At 39.4% G+C, this 14,622-nt stretch overlaps 1 long non-coding RNA gene across 1 annotated transcript in view; it reads left to right on the top strand.

Moving 5' to 3' along the window:
* The first annotated feature begins 4,024 nt into the window (after positions 1–4,024).
* The window catches only part of LOC142834287 (uncharacterized), a 31,722-nt gene continuing 21,124 nt past the window's right edge, over positions 4,025–14,622 (top strand). Inside the window, exon 1 of the long non-coding RNA XR_012907533.1 lies at positions 4,025–4,114. This is a non-coding gene — a long non-coding RNA (uncharacterized LOC142834287). The remainder of the gene's footprint in view (positions 4,115–14,622) is intronic.

Genomic DNA, 14,622 nt, shown 5'->3' with positions numbered 1-14,622 from the left:
AGCCTCCACCAGTCAAATGGGAGGGTTCTTCCGGGAGCCAGACTTCCGGTTTAGCACTTCCTGAAGAAATCACAGTCTCTCTCATGCACTGCGCCTTGTGATCCCTTGTGGGGTTAAAGCTTGTCAGCTAGGCAGCTGCACCATGGTGAGTGAATGGTTGCTCTCCCGAATGGGAGGAGAGGCAAGCCAAGGAGAGCAAGGGGCCAATGTCCCCAGGTGGGGAGGAGTTGCTGGCCTTGGTGCACGTGGTTGCTCTTCCCACGTGTGGAGGAGTGGCTGGGCTTGGTGGGTTTGGTGCTGCTGTCCCCAAACTAGGTGGAGCGGACTGCTGAGGCTCGTGGCTGATGTGATGCATCTTCGCCTGGCTGGGCGGGAGCCAGTGGACAAACACAGAGTTTAGTGTGTTCCTGCCTCATCCTAAGTAGCCCTAAGTGATCCTTGCAACTCCCTGTGGCAGACTCTGAATAACTTCACTGCCTGGGTGGGTTGTGTCTGCACAGAGCAGAGCTTTGGGAGCTGCAAATGGTGGTGCCTGTAGTGCTTATGTTGTCGCATGTGGAGAGATATCACCAAATTTTCCAAACTCAGAGCCTACTGGTCTCTCCAGTATCTACAGAAGTTCTGCACTTTTAACATTTATGTTTAGGATCCATCTGTAGTTAATTTTGTGGAGCTCATAAATGGTTTCTCCTGTGTAGAGGCACTCCGCTGCTAAACTGTGAAGTAGGAGAGCATAATTGAGTATAGAATTAATAGTTTAAGGATTTGCCAGTTCTTAGGAGACATTAAGTCACACAAAGTAGAATTTAAGTGAGGGAGTACTGCATCCCAAATTCCCCAAAGATAAGTAGTATGCTGGCCATGCCTGTTAGAGATTAGTATCATGAGATGCAAATGTTTGTTCACCAGGATTAATAAGCGAGTAAGGTACATTTCTATAATAAATGAGACAACCATGATTTACAACCAGCCAAAAGACCCACTTCCCCATCAAAGACCTCTAACATGCTGCCCAAGGGGCCATTACAGGGTCACAACCTGTGTGCCATGAAAGTATAATAATTCTAGGACAGCTGCATTTTTCAGTTTTTAAAAAAGCAGTTTATAGTCAATGTCCCCTATACTGTTTGAGGTGGACTTGAATCCTGTCTGTAGCCCCACAGACCCTTGCTATCCTCTTGGTTAACCGCCATAAATTTTTGGATTAAAAGTATGCTGCACCACAGAGTTCTAAAATTACCACTTTGAGTCTTATCGTGGTGGTGTCCATTGCAATAACAATAAAAGGATTTGTGTGTGGAGCATGACTTCTCCCTTCAGACCCAAAGTGTAGGAACAGTATACTGTGTACACTGGAAGGGGGAAAAACTGGACAATAACTAGATCACAGAATGAAGTTTAAGGGAGTGAGCTTCAGGGGTATCCATTACAAAGAAGGACCTGATTGACATAGTGTGTGACTTTTGGTGTGATTTCCCATCATACATTAATTTCTTGCATGTGAATGAAGACAGACACCAGTGGGTGTGCAGTTTAAGGAGGATAGCTTGAACAACTACATATTTAGTTTCCAATTAGTGAACTCTCCCATGCAGGTATATTTAATCCTGGTTGACACCGTGAATTCAGCTCAGATGTTTGAGACACAGGCCATTGGCTGTAACTCCATGTGTCAGCTTACAGCACTCAGAAGCTAACATTTTACATGGGACAAAGTCATGCTTTCTCTTACTAATGGCATTCTCCCTACCAGGGAAGTGCCTACTCTGTTTCAAAGTCATTATAACTTATCGAAAATCCAAAAAACAAAAAACAAAAAAAAAGAAAAACAAAGTCAGTATAACTAAGTGTTCAATTATTTTTTATTATTTTAAGAAATCAATTAATGGTTGTCATATTTTAGATTTCATTTTCTTCAAAGGCATAACTGCTATAATCTTGTATTTTCTAATGTTTCCCAGGTTTTGAATTTCATTTTTAAGAGCTGTTTATTTATTCATCTTTTTATTTATTTCAGATTAGAGCAGTGATTCTCAACCTGGTGGGTTATGACTCATTTTGGTAGATCAAATGAACCTATCACAGGACAGGCCTAAGACCATCAAAAAGTACAGATATTTATATTATGATTCATAACAGCAAAAATATAGTTATGAAGTAGTAGTGAAAATTGTTTTATAGGTGGGGAGAATACTACATCATGAGTAACTGTATTAAAGAGTCATAGCACTAGGAAGATTGCGAAAAACTGGTTTAGATCAGTGTCTCCTGTAGCTCGGGCTTGCATCATACTATGTAACTGAGAATTGCTATGAACTCCTAATCCTGCCTCTGCTACCTAGTGCTGCAAAAACAGTCCAGCAACTCCTACCATGCTGGACATTGACTGGTCTGTGTGAAGGAGAAATAGATCAGTGAATGAGTATACTCCAACTTCTTTAGATTTTATTGTGAATTTACAAGTGAAGTAGGACCTGTGTAATAACTGAGTTCACGGACCAATTCTAAAGCCAGTATCGTCACATCAGAAAAAGGGATGGGAAAGAAGGAAGGTAAAAGCTTTCCTACTGTGACAATAGTTGGCATTAGCAGTGAGTAGTGAGGTAATCAATTTTAAATGTTCCATAAATGTGCTGACTGGCCATTTCATGGGTCCACAGACCATGCATACAAGAATCTATATAAAGAAATTAACTTATCATTAAACCAAATTACTGTAGTTACAGCAGTTCAAGTAAAATAGAAGAGCTGGATAAAATGGTGTGGCCCTGCCTACCATGATTTATTTTCTAGGTTTAAGATGTATACTGTGAGAGAAATGATGTGAGTAGCACTTCGTGTGCTCTGATACAAATCCCTGGTCTCTGGGGCACATGACCATAAAATCTGTTTCAACTTTTTAACAGAATTTTTCAGGATTATAAATACATTATTTCCACTATCTCTTTCCTGCCTCTATGCCCTCCCATAGACCCTTTGTTGTGTTCTAATTCTCATGGCTTCTTTTTGTTTAATAACAATTACTGTTTGTGACCTGTGTTTGTTTGCAAGACCTCCCAGCTATGAAGTAAGGGGTTGGCTACTCTGGACCTTGAGTGTGTAATGGAAAGTGTACATATAGGACCATGTGCCTTGGAGGAGGAACAGGAAGTGCTCTGGGAAAATGGAAGATTTTACTAAACTACAAAATTTCCAGATTAGTATCTTGTCTGACCATAGTGTGGAAGGACAAACCTGGAGGATTTTTGCTTTCTAAGACATTTGATTTCTGCTCTCCCAGTAGGGTAACTGCCAATGTCTGGAAGCCCAGCTGGGTGGTCCTAGCTAATGAGGGACTCTGGTTGGCAATTAGGAGCACCAGCAGGAGATAGTTTACAGGTTCTTTCCAGTATTGTATCCACATTCTCTTGCCTGTTCCCAAGACTTACCACAATCCCTCAGTGTCTTCTAATTCATGGCCCACTTGTCTTTAATAGCAGTTGTAAATGTGACCTGTGTTTCGCTGCAAGATTTCCCAGGTATGAGGCAATGGGTTGGCTGCAGTGCACATTGAGTGTGTAATAGGATGTGCACACAAAAGACCCTGTGCTTTGGATGAGGAACGGGATATGCTCTTTGAAAGTGGAGGATTATCTACTAAATTACTCACTTTCTATCTAGGGCCCTGACCACTGGGCTGGAAGGACAGAACAGGAAGTACTGTGCTATCTGAGTCATTTGATCTTTGATCACCCAGTAGGGGAGCTGACAATATTCTGAGGCCAAGATGAATGGCCCTAGCCAAGGAGAGATTCTTGAAAGTCTTAGCAATCAGGTATAATAGTGGCAGGTTTCTTGCAGGTTCTTTTCAGGATTCTTTTCTACTTTTATTGAAGTGAGTTTTTTTAACTATACTATTTTGTTTTTTAAAGATTTATTTATTTTTATTTTGCATACAAAAATCTGCCTCCATGTATGCCCACATGTCAGAAGAGGGCACCAGATCTCATTACAGATGGTTGTGAGCCACCATGTGGTTGCTGGGAATTGAACTCAGGACCTCTGGAAAAGCAGTCAGTGCTCTTAACCACTGAGCCATCTCTCCAGCCCTAGGAATACCACAAGCTATGCCATGGTGAGTATAGGGTGTTCAGAGAAGGTCTGTTGAACTGTCATTTCTGCTGGGATTTGGATGGACCATGAGCCAGGCTGTGGTTCTGTTGCCCTATGTAATGACCTGGGCAGTGGTCGTTGTCCTCTGTGCCTCCCTGTATATGGATTTCCTGGGAAGAGGGACACTCTGCAGCCCCGGCAAGGTAGAATATTATACTTGTAATATCACTGTCCAGTGTACACACAGAGTCATGCTTTTGGTGTGCAGTGGGAAGACAGATTTGAAAACTTATAGTTTTATTTCTAGAAGTTCTTAATATTACATTCTACTTTCAAGTTTGTCTTATAAATGTTTCAAATAATTTAAAAGCTGGCAGAACTATGGTGATGTTGACTGTCTTTTAGCAATACATGATTAAAATGTTTCTAATTTGTCTGATACTACTAGCCACAATGATGTCATTCAGTAATATTTAGTTCCAGGTGACAAAAAGAGTTTCTGAGCTGCAGAGGTTTCTTAGGTGTGTATGGTGTTGGGCAGGTAGATAGGGCAGAATCTATATCTTGTGCCATAATCCATGTGACAGGAAGCAGAAATTATACTATATTGCTTTGGTATTGGGCATCAGTGAGACTGGGTTTACCTGAAAACATAACAAGACCGAAGGAGAGGTCTCTAGAGCATGGGGCCTCGCTGTTTGGAACAAATACCAGTAGCTGTAGGGTCAGAAAGAAGAGTTTATGGGTCATTTTGAGGTAGTTTTGTGAAAATTGTGAAGTCTTTATTTATTTAATTTCTCTACACATAGAATCATAGGTAGGTGAGTAACATTTTTTAAGATCACATGTCTTCTAAGTTTTCTTTGGTCTTTTTATTAATAGGTAATGATATTTTTCTGCCTATTCTCTCTTCTTTTTCTCTCCATCTCCTTTATTCTTTCTCAAATATTGTACACATTCTTGATTGTTGTTGCTTTTTCCCCCCAAGACAGGGTTTCTCTGTAGCTTTGGAGCCTGTCCTGGAACTTGCTCTGTAGACCATCTGACTTTGAACTCACAAAGATCCACGTGTCTCTGCCTCCCGTGTGCTGAGATTAAAGTGTGCATCACCACAACCCAGCAAGAATTCATATTATGTCAATTTGTGTACTATTTTTTCATAATCCCACTGATTACTCTGGGTGTTTCCACTATGAATATAACTTTGTAATCAGTTTTCCTGTTATAAATTGTTTTGCATTGTCATTTTAATGTATTTATCATGCAAATTTACCACACACATCATCTTAATTTTGATGCATCATGTTTCCAAGGGTCATTTATTTACTTCTTTATTTATTTTGGTTTTTTTGCTATTTTGTTAATCTGAGAGACTTTTGGTTTATTTGATAAAAGCCATTATGGGGATGTTGGCAGATGGCTCATCACATACTCATTTTGGAGAAGACCTATGTTCAGATACCTAACTCAAGTTGTTAGGCTCATAACTCTTCCATTTCAGATCCAAAGCATCTGAACCCTTCTTTTTTGTATGTCACCTGCATACATATGGAAGATATTCTAACTCATGTAAAATATATGCAAAAAATAACAATAAACTTGTTTTCAAAAGTACTTTTGACTTATAAAGCAATTAAAGTAAAACAAGTTGCTTTAGGTGTACACTGATTCTTTAAAAAATCTGTTATCTTGCATTTTGTTTAAAAATGTTTTCATTTCCTCACTCTGATTGCAGACTTACAGGCAATTATCAATCATGGGATACAAATGGTGTCTAAGTGACCCTAGGAGACATCCTATTCCTTACTATAAGATAATGAGATCCTTTTAGTAGTCAAAACTATTTTCTACGAAGTTAAGACATGAGAAGGTTTCAAGGGAATCTCTCCAATTTTGGTGGAACATCCCTCCTCACCCAAGCCATTTTTTGTTATTGTTAAAGGAGAGAGAACTGAAGTCTATAGGATGAGTGCTGGTCAGTGATTTCTTAGAGTTTGATTTTGGTTAAAATCTTGTAGTTTTTATTTAAAGGAGCACAATATGTCTTTGTGTCTTTGTCATCTATGTTATTGATTTTATTAATTGTTATTTAAGAATATTCTTCATTTCTGGAAAATAATGGTCTCACTAACTTTGTATTCAAAAAATTTCTCATGTTATTAGTTCCTTGAGTTTTTATTGGTTTGGGAAGTTTCTGTGGAGAGACAGTACTAGTTTTTTCTTCTTTATCTTATATGTTTGCCATTTTCCATTTTCTGGCATATCTATCTTCATGTTTGTGTTTTTGCTGGTCAAGTGACTGATGCTATTAGTACATTGCCTTTAGATCTTTAAAATATTTTTGTATAATATTGTCTTTTTCTCTTAATTAGCCTCAGCTATCAGCATGACATAGCTTAGAGTGATCTGAGAAAACACCAATTAGGGTATTCCTAGATCAGAATGTCTGATTAAATTGTCTGAGAGAGATTGTGTTGGTTTTGATTGATATGGGAAGGTTTTTCCACTGTGTTGGCAATATCCCTGAGCAAGCAGCTCTGGGATAGATAGAAGAGCTAGCTAAGCACAAGACACTGACAAAACAAGAGAGAAAGCCAGAAAATAATTGTTCCACATGTTTTGCCTTTAGCTATTATTTTTAGCTTGAGTATCCGCTTTAAGCTCCCATAATTAAGAATTGTGAAATAGGGTTAACAACCAAATAAACTTACTCATTACCTGAGTTGCTTTTGATTAGATAATGTAATAGCAGCAACAGAGAAGAAAGTTGGAACAAAAATGGGACTCAAGTGCTGCAAAAGACTTTGGAATGTTGACTGTTATAAGAATGCTACAGATATCATAAAACTGAACAAAAAGCCTAATCAGCTGTTCCTTTGGGACCTAGAAGATGGAAATGTTGAGAGTAATGGCAGAGAGTGGAGGTCAAAGTCATAAAATTTTTGTGGGTTGTAAGCTCTGCAGGGAACCATGGAGTTGGCCTGACCTAACTTCCTTGAGAGACCTGTGTCATAGGTTTTTCAGTTCCAGTTGAATTCCCTCAGATAGTGAAACGTTCAGGCTGATTTGTGTTTCTTTGTATGATCCCTTAGTAGTCAAGGAATCATGAAAGTTTAACATGACAATTCAATTTAAACATTAATCTTGTGTACACTGTATAGCTTGCAAATTTTATTATATCCTGGTGTATACAGATGCCTAGGCTTGCAATAATTATAAAAAATTATTTTAATTACAAGACTGCTTAGCCAATAGCTTAGGCTTTTTATTAAGTAACTCTTACATCTAAAATTAACCTATTTCTATTAATCTTTGTGTCATCACATGACTGTGGCCTACCAGTAAGGTTCCATCCAGCATCTTTCTCCTTCGGCAGCTACATGGCATCTCCCTGACTCTGTCTTCTTTTCTCCTTTATCTCTGCTTGGAATTTCCACTTGTTTTATTCTGTGAAGCCATAAGCCCAAAGTAGCTTCTTTATTAACCAATGGTAATAAAACATCTTCATAGAATACAGGAGGAATCGCACATCACCTCCTATTTTCTGTCTAAATAAAAAGGAAGGTTTCGATTTTGACATAACAAGATTACATATAATGAAACCATTATCCAGCAAGAATTAGAGTTACAATATTTAGTCCCTTTACACTTGGCAAGTTAAGAAAAATACTATATCATCTATTCCATCTTTTTGAGTCTAAGGTTTTATGTCTAATCTATTTTTTTTATAATTATAAAACTGTCTCTTCAACTCCATCAATGAATCCAGAAGGATATACTACTACCTAAGTAAACAGGAAGTACGTTGTAAGCAACTTCTAAAACTCTAGAATTGACAAAGACATCTTGCTGCCTGGACAGTCACCCAAAGTTCTTCTGTAACAGTGGGACATCCATCTCCAGCCTATAGGCCCATAGTGTCTGGCAGACTTTTCCATGAAGCAGGAAATTTCAAAGACAGTTCTGCCTATATTGGCAGTTTGTTAGTCACCTTTTTTTGTGGATCCTGCAGAATGTCTGGCAGACTCTTGCATGGAGCAGGAACTTTGAATGACTTTCTCACCTTCTTTAGGCAACTTTAGCAGTCATTTTTCTGTGGGTCCTGAGTGTCCAGTTTATAAAACATACCATGAAGCAATTGCAGCAGAAGTTTCTTGCCCAAATGGCTAGTCACATTGAAGGCAAATTCCATAATGAGATTCTTTAATGCCCATCAACCTCTCTGAAATAATATGTGCTGCCAGAGGCAGATGTGGCTCACTGTCATGAAAAGTCCTAAGTTTTTAAAACATTTTAAATGCCATATTATGTATGTCTTTGAAAGATTTAAAGAATACTTATCCCATCTGAAATATATCTCTGTACTTCTAGAAAGCCTAACATGACTAAAAGTTTAACTGTTATAAAAGACAATCTATTAATTTGTATTTCTTTTTATTTATTTTATTGAAAAAAATTCTGCCTTCTCCCCACCTCCTCCCCCTTCTTCCCCTCCTCTCTCCCTACCCCCACGCCCCTCCCCCTCTCCAGTCCAAAGAGCAGTCAGGGTTCCCTGCCCTGTGGGAAGTCCAAGGTCCCCCCCCTCCATCCAGGTCTAGGAAGGTGAGCATTCACACAGGCTAGGCTCCCACAAAGCCAGGTCATGCAGTAGGATCAAAACCCAGTGCCATTTTCCTTGGCTTCTCATCAGCTCTCATTGTCCGCCATGTTCAGAGAGTCCAGTTTTATTCCATGCTTATTCAGTCCCAGTCCAGCTGGCCTTGGTGAGCTCCCAACAGATCAGCCCCACTGACACAGTGTGTGGGTGCACCCCTTGCAGTCCTGACTCCTTGCTCATGTTCTTCCTCCTTCTCCTCCTCATTTTGACCTTGGGACCTCAGTCCAGTGCTCCAATGTGAGTCTCTGTCTCTATCTCCAACCATCACCAGATGAAGGTTCTATGGTTATATGCAAGATATTCATCAGTATGGCTATAGGATAGTGCCATTTCAGGTTCCCTCTCCTCAGTTGCCCAAGGAACTAACTGGTATGACCACTGTATCCCTAATCTCTCCAAGACCTTTATCATAAACGGATGTTGAATTTTGTCAAATGCTTTTTCACCATCTAATGAAATGATCATATGGCTTTTTCTTTCAGTTTATTTATATGCCGGATTACAGTGATAGATTTTCATATGTCTAACCAGTTCTGCAGACCTGGGATGAAGCCTATTTGATCATAATGGATAATTTTTCTAATGTGTTCTTGGATTCGGCTTGCCAGCGTTTTATTGAGAATTTTTGCATCGATGTTCATGAGTGAGATTAGCCTGTAATTCTCTTTCTTGGTTGAGTCTTTGTGTCATTTTGGTATCAGGGTAACTGTAGCTTCATAAAAGGAATTTGGCAATGACTCTTCTGTTTCTACGTTGTGAAATACATTAAGGAGTATAGGTATTAGGTCTTCTTGGAAGTTCTGGTAGAATTCTGCATTGAAACCCTCTGAACCTGGGCTTTTTTTGGTAGGGAGGTTTTTGATAACAGCTTCTAATTCTGCACAACTCTCGGTCTATTTACATTGTTCACCTGGTCCTGGTTCAACTTTGGTATATGGTACTTATCTAAAAAAATGTCCATTTCTTTTACATTTTCCAATTTTGTGGCATACAGGCTTTTGTAGTAAGATCTAATGATTCTCTGAATTTCCTCTGTGTCTGTGTTTATGTCCCTCTTTTCATTCTGATCTTAATTTGCATGTTCTCTCTCTGTCGTTTAACTAGTTTGGATAGGGATTTATCAATCTTGTTGATTTTTTCTCCAAGAACCAGCTTTTTGTTTCATTGATTCTTTGGATTGTTTTCTGTGTTTCTATTTTGTTGATTTCAGCCCTCAGTTTGATTATTTCCAGTCTTCTACTCCTCCTAGGTAAGTCTGTTTCATTTTTTCTAGAGCTTTCAGGTGGGCTGTTAAGTCTCCAATGTTTGCTTTCTCCATTTTCTTTTTTTTTCTTTTTTTTTTCTTTTTTGAGACAGGGTTTCTCCGTAGCTTTTTGGTTCCTGTCCTGGAACTAGCTCTTGTAGACCAGGCTGGCCTCGAACTCACAGAGATCTGCCTGCCTCTGCCTCCCGAGTGCTGGGATTAAAGGCGTGCGCCACCACCGCCCGGCTCTCCATTTTCTTTAAGTGGGTATTTAGTGCTATGAACTTTCCTCTTAGCACTGCTTTCATAGTGTCCCATAGGTCTGAGTATGTTGAAAGCCTCTAGAAGACACATTTATGAAAACACTATGCTTGCCTGGCCTCCCTTGCCTACTCGGGCATCATCTGGCCTTTCTGTTGTGTGTATGCATCACTGCCTGTGGGCTGCATAGGTAGAGGCAGATTTGGGGTTTCCTGGAATAAGCCTTAAATCAGTAGAGGCTTAGACTGATCATCTTCTCTAAGTCCATGATGAGGAAAGGGCTTCTCAGAGTGTTGCCACCTCACCTCCTGTTCCCCAGCAGCTGCCACCGGAGCCTGAACCCCTCCCTCCTCTTCATCCCCTTATGATGGCAGTGCTTTCTCTAAGCTTTCCAAGCTGTGACTGTCCAACTGGAACATGAGTAATAAAATCTTGGAGAAATTGGGGATATTATATTATATTATATTATATTATATTATATTATATTATATTCCTTTCTAGGACTGGTTTCTATAGCAGCTAGTATGGCTACTGGGATTAAAGGTGTGTGTTACCACTGCCTGGTCAGTAAGACTGACCAATGGGGCTGTTTTACTCTTTGAACTTCAGGCAAGCTTTATATATTACAACATAAATGAAATGCCACTACATCCAATACAGGATGAGCCTGTCTTCCCAAAACTACTTCAACTGCCTGCAGCTGTTCCTGGGCTAGGCTTTTATGTCAATGAGCTGTGTGTCTGGGAAGAACTTTTGTCACAGGAACATAGTCTAGGCTTGTATCCATGGTCTCTTAGTGTCTGCAGTACATCTATCTAGGACCTTCTGGCTTTCATGGTTTCCATAGAGAAGTCAGGTGTAAGTCTAATAGGTTTACCTTTTTAAGTAATTTGACCTTTTTCCTTTGCAGCTCTTAATATTCTTTCTTTATTCTGTATGTTTTGAGTTTTAATTCTTATATGGAGATTTTTTTTTATCCAGTCTATTTCTCTATGGTTCTTGAACCTTCATAGGAATAACTTTCTTTAGGTTGGGAAAGTTTTCTTCTATAATTTTATTAAATATATTTTCTGGACCGTTAATCTGTACTTCTCCTTCTTCTACCCCTATTATTCTTTGATTTGGTCATTTTATTGTGACCCAGATTTCCTGAATGTTTTGTGATGAGAATTTGTTGTATTTGCTGTTTTCCTTGATCAGTGCATTTATTTTCTCTGTGGTATCATCAGTGTCTGAGATTCTTTCTTCTATCTCTTGTATTCTGTTGGTAATACTTGTCTCAGTAGTTCCTGTTCGTTTACCCAGATTTTCCATCTCCTGCCTTCCTTGGTTTGGTTTTCTTCATTACCTCCATTTCATTCTTCAAGTCTTGAACCGTTTCCCTTACCTGTTTGATTGCTTTTTCTTGTTTCTCTTGTTTTTCTTGGGTATCTTGGAGAGATTTATTCATTTCCTCTACCTTTTTGTTTGTCATCTCTATTTCTTTAGGGCAGTTTTTCACCTCCTGTTTAAGGTCCTCTATTATTTTCATATAGTTCCATTTAAAGTCGATTTCTTCTATTTCTTCTGGAGTAGGGTGTTCAGTTCTTCTTGTTTTGCGATCCCTGGATTCTGGTGATGTCATGTTGCCTTTCAGGTTGTTGGAGGAATTCTTGCATTGGTGCCTGCCCATCACTTCCTTCAAATGGAGCCAGGAGAGGCCTGGTGTCTTGGTTCAGTCTTTGCTGTGACTGAATCTCTGGGTGGATCTCCTCAGTGTAGAAGCAGGAACTGTTCCTGTCTGTATGGAAGTCCTCAGCACCATCCAGATGGAACTCCTCAGCACTGAAACAGGGAAGCCTGGTAGCCTAAAGACCCACGGACAGAAGGGCTAACGTGGGAAGCAGGGCGGGGTCGAATAGAACACAGGAGACCCTGCAGCACAAGGTGAAAGTGCCCTCGCTCCCTTGCAGGGGACCTTCAGGCCTGCCTGATAGGCAGGCACTCACCCCTCTGGTTGGGTAGCCTTGGTGCAGGAGCAGGAAACTATTCCTGAGCCAAGGATCTTGCAGACAACAGGGTAGGCTTGGGGGGGGGGTCTAATTTGTATTGCATCTTTAAATGAGCTGCACAAATATAATACCTTAAACAAGAACATATATATATATAAACAAAATTGACCTTAAATTTTTATCAATAGGTCAAAATCTATGCAAATGCAAAGTATTATCTCTATTTCATGGCTCCTTTAAATGTAAACAAATGTTTATAAACAATATTTCGGAATTTGGTAGTAGTTCTCTCCATACTCCTTCCTACTTTTTGTTTGTAGGGATCTCTGCATGGGCTTGCATCAGCCCCTGGAAGAAGCCTCTTTAATAACAATTAAGCTAAACAGCAATCTATGATAATAGCAGAAAATAGTTATGAATCATTTCATTGATATTTTTTCTTGGTCAACTGTATTTGGTTCTACCCTTGTTCTCTGAGCCATTCAAGTTCCAGCTCCTGGCCATGTAGGCAGTGTCAGTTATGGACTTCCTCTCACAGTATGAGCTTCAAGTTAGACCAGTCATCTATTGGCCACTAAGCAAGTTCTGAGTCACCAGTGCCCCAGCGTATCTTGCAGGTAGTACAAGTGTGGGTTGAATGTTTTGTGGTTGGCTTGGTGTCACAGTTCCACTGGTAGCCTTATGTGGTTACAGAAGATGGCTAGTTCAACCTCCTCTTGCATACTAGGAGTCCTCACTAGGGTTACCTTTATAGGTTCCAGAAAGTTTTCGCTACACTGTTTCCACATCCCCTGTTAAAAGTTCCCCTATTCCAGTTATCTCTCCCTGTCTTCTCCCCACCTGTCTTTTTTTCACTCACCTGATCCTTCCTGTTCCCATCCCCACCTGCCTCCAGTGCACCCATAAAATCTGTTTTATTTCTTCTTACCAATGAGATGCATTCATCTCCCGTAGAGCTGTTCTTGTTACTTAGCCTTTCTGTGTCTATGGAGTGTACTGTGATTAACTGTGATTACTGTGATTATACTTTAACTGGTAATATCCACCCATAAGTAAATACATGCCATGTTTATCTATGTGATTCTGTGTTTCCTCACCTAGGATATTAAAGAACTCAAGAAACTAGACAACAACAAACCAAATAATCCAATTATAATGGGGAACACCTCTAAACAGAATTCTCAGTAAAGGAATCTAAAGTGACTGAGAAACACCTGAAGACATGTTCAACATCCTTAGCCATTAGGGAAATGAATATCAAAACTACTTTGAGATTTCATCTTACAAGTCTTAGAACTGTTAAGATCCATAACACAAGTGACAGCTAATGCTGGCAAGGGGATTCATTGCTGTTGCAAGTACAAACTTGTACAGCCAATGTGGAAATTAATATGCAGTCCTCAGGAAATTGGGAGTCAATCTACCTCAAGACCAATGTATACCACTCTTGAACATATACCCAAAAGATCCTACCACAAGGACATTTGCTCAACTGTGTTCATGGTGGCTTTGTTCATAAAAGCCATAAACTACTATATCTGAGAGAGATTGTGTTGATTGATGATTGATGTGTGATGGCTCCTCCACTGTGGGTTGCAATATCTCTAAGAAAGCGGGCTTGGGATACAAAAGGCACCAATCTGACTAGGCAAGAGAGAAAGCCAGGAAACAATCTTTGTCCATGTATTTTTGCCTTCAACTATTAGCTTGCTTTTCTATCCTAGGCTCCCAAAATGATGAAGCCAAAATACCCCCACTCATTGCCTGAGCTGCTTTTCATTAAAAGATTTAATCAGAGCAACATAAATGCAAGTTAGAACAAGAAATGGAAAACCAGAAGTAATATTGTTGCTAGGCAGAACCTGGGAATGATGTCCCTTGGAAGAGTATAGAAGATATCAAAACTTTAGGTGGCAAAAAAATAGAAAGTAGTACACAGAATTAATTAGCTTTTCTTGTAGGATCAGAAAGATGGAAATGTTAAGAGAAATGATAGAAAGTGGAGATTGAAATCATAGAATTTCAGTTGAAATTGATTAAGGTAGAGGTCATTTGTGTGATATTTTGGCTCCAAAATATGTCTTTTTTCTGCCTGTGACCTGGAAATTTAGTAAAGCAGAATTTAAAAATATGAGCTAATTTCTTAAATGGAATATTGAATGTGGTGGATGGTTATTACTGATGATTCATTCAAGACCATAGTGGAAAAAAAACAAGTGGGGCAGAAATAAATGAAAATGAAAAGGCAGTTTCTTATGGCAGTCAATTACTGGAACAGGCTGGGATTTTCAAGGATTTTATCACCATTATAGAGAAGGACCTGGCTATGGAATGGAAGCCTAGCAAGGTGCTCTAAGGGTAAGACTCCATTCACATAA

This window comes from Microtus pennsylvanicus, chromosome 13 (assembly GCF_037038515.1).
Source record: "Microtus pennsylvanicus isolate mMicPen1 chromosome 13, mMicPen1.hap1, whole genome shotgun sequence".
NCBI classification, from domain to species: Eukaryota; Metazoa; Chordata; class Mammalia; order Rodentia; family Cricetidae; genus Microtus; species Microtus pennsylvanicus.
Note: the sequence above shows the minus strand (reverse complement) of the source record. Positions and strands in the feature narration are given on the sequence as shown.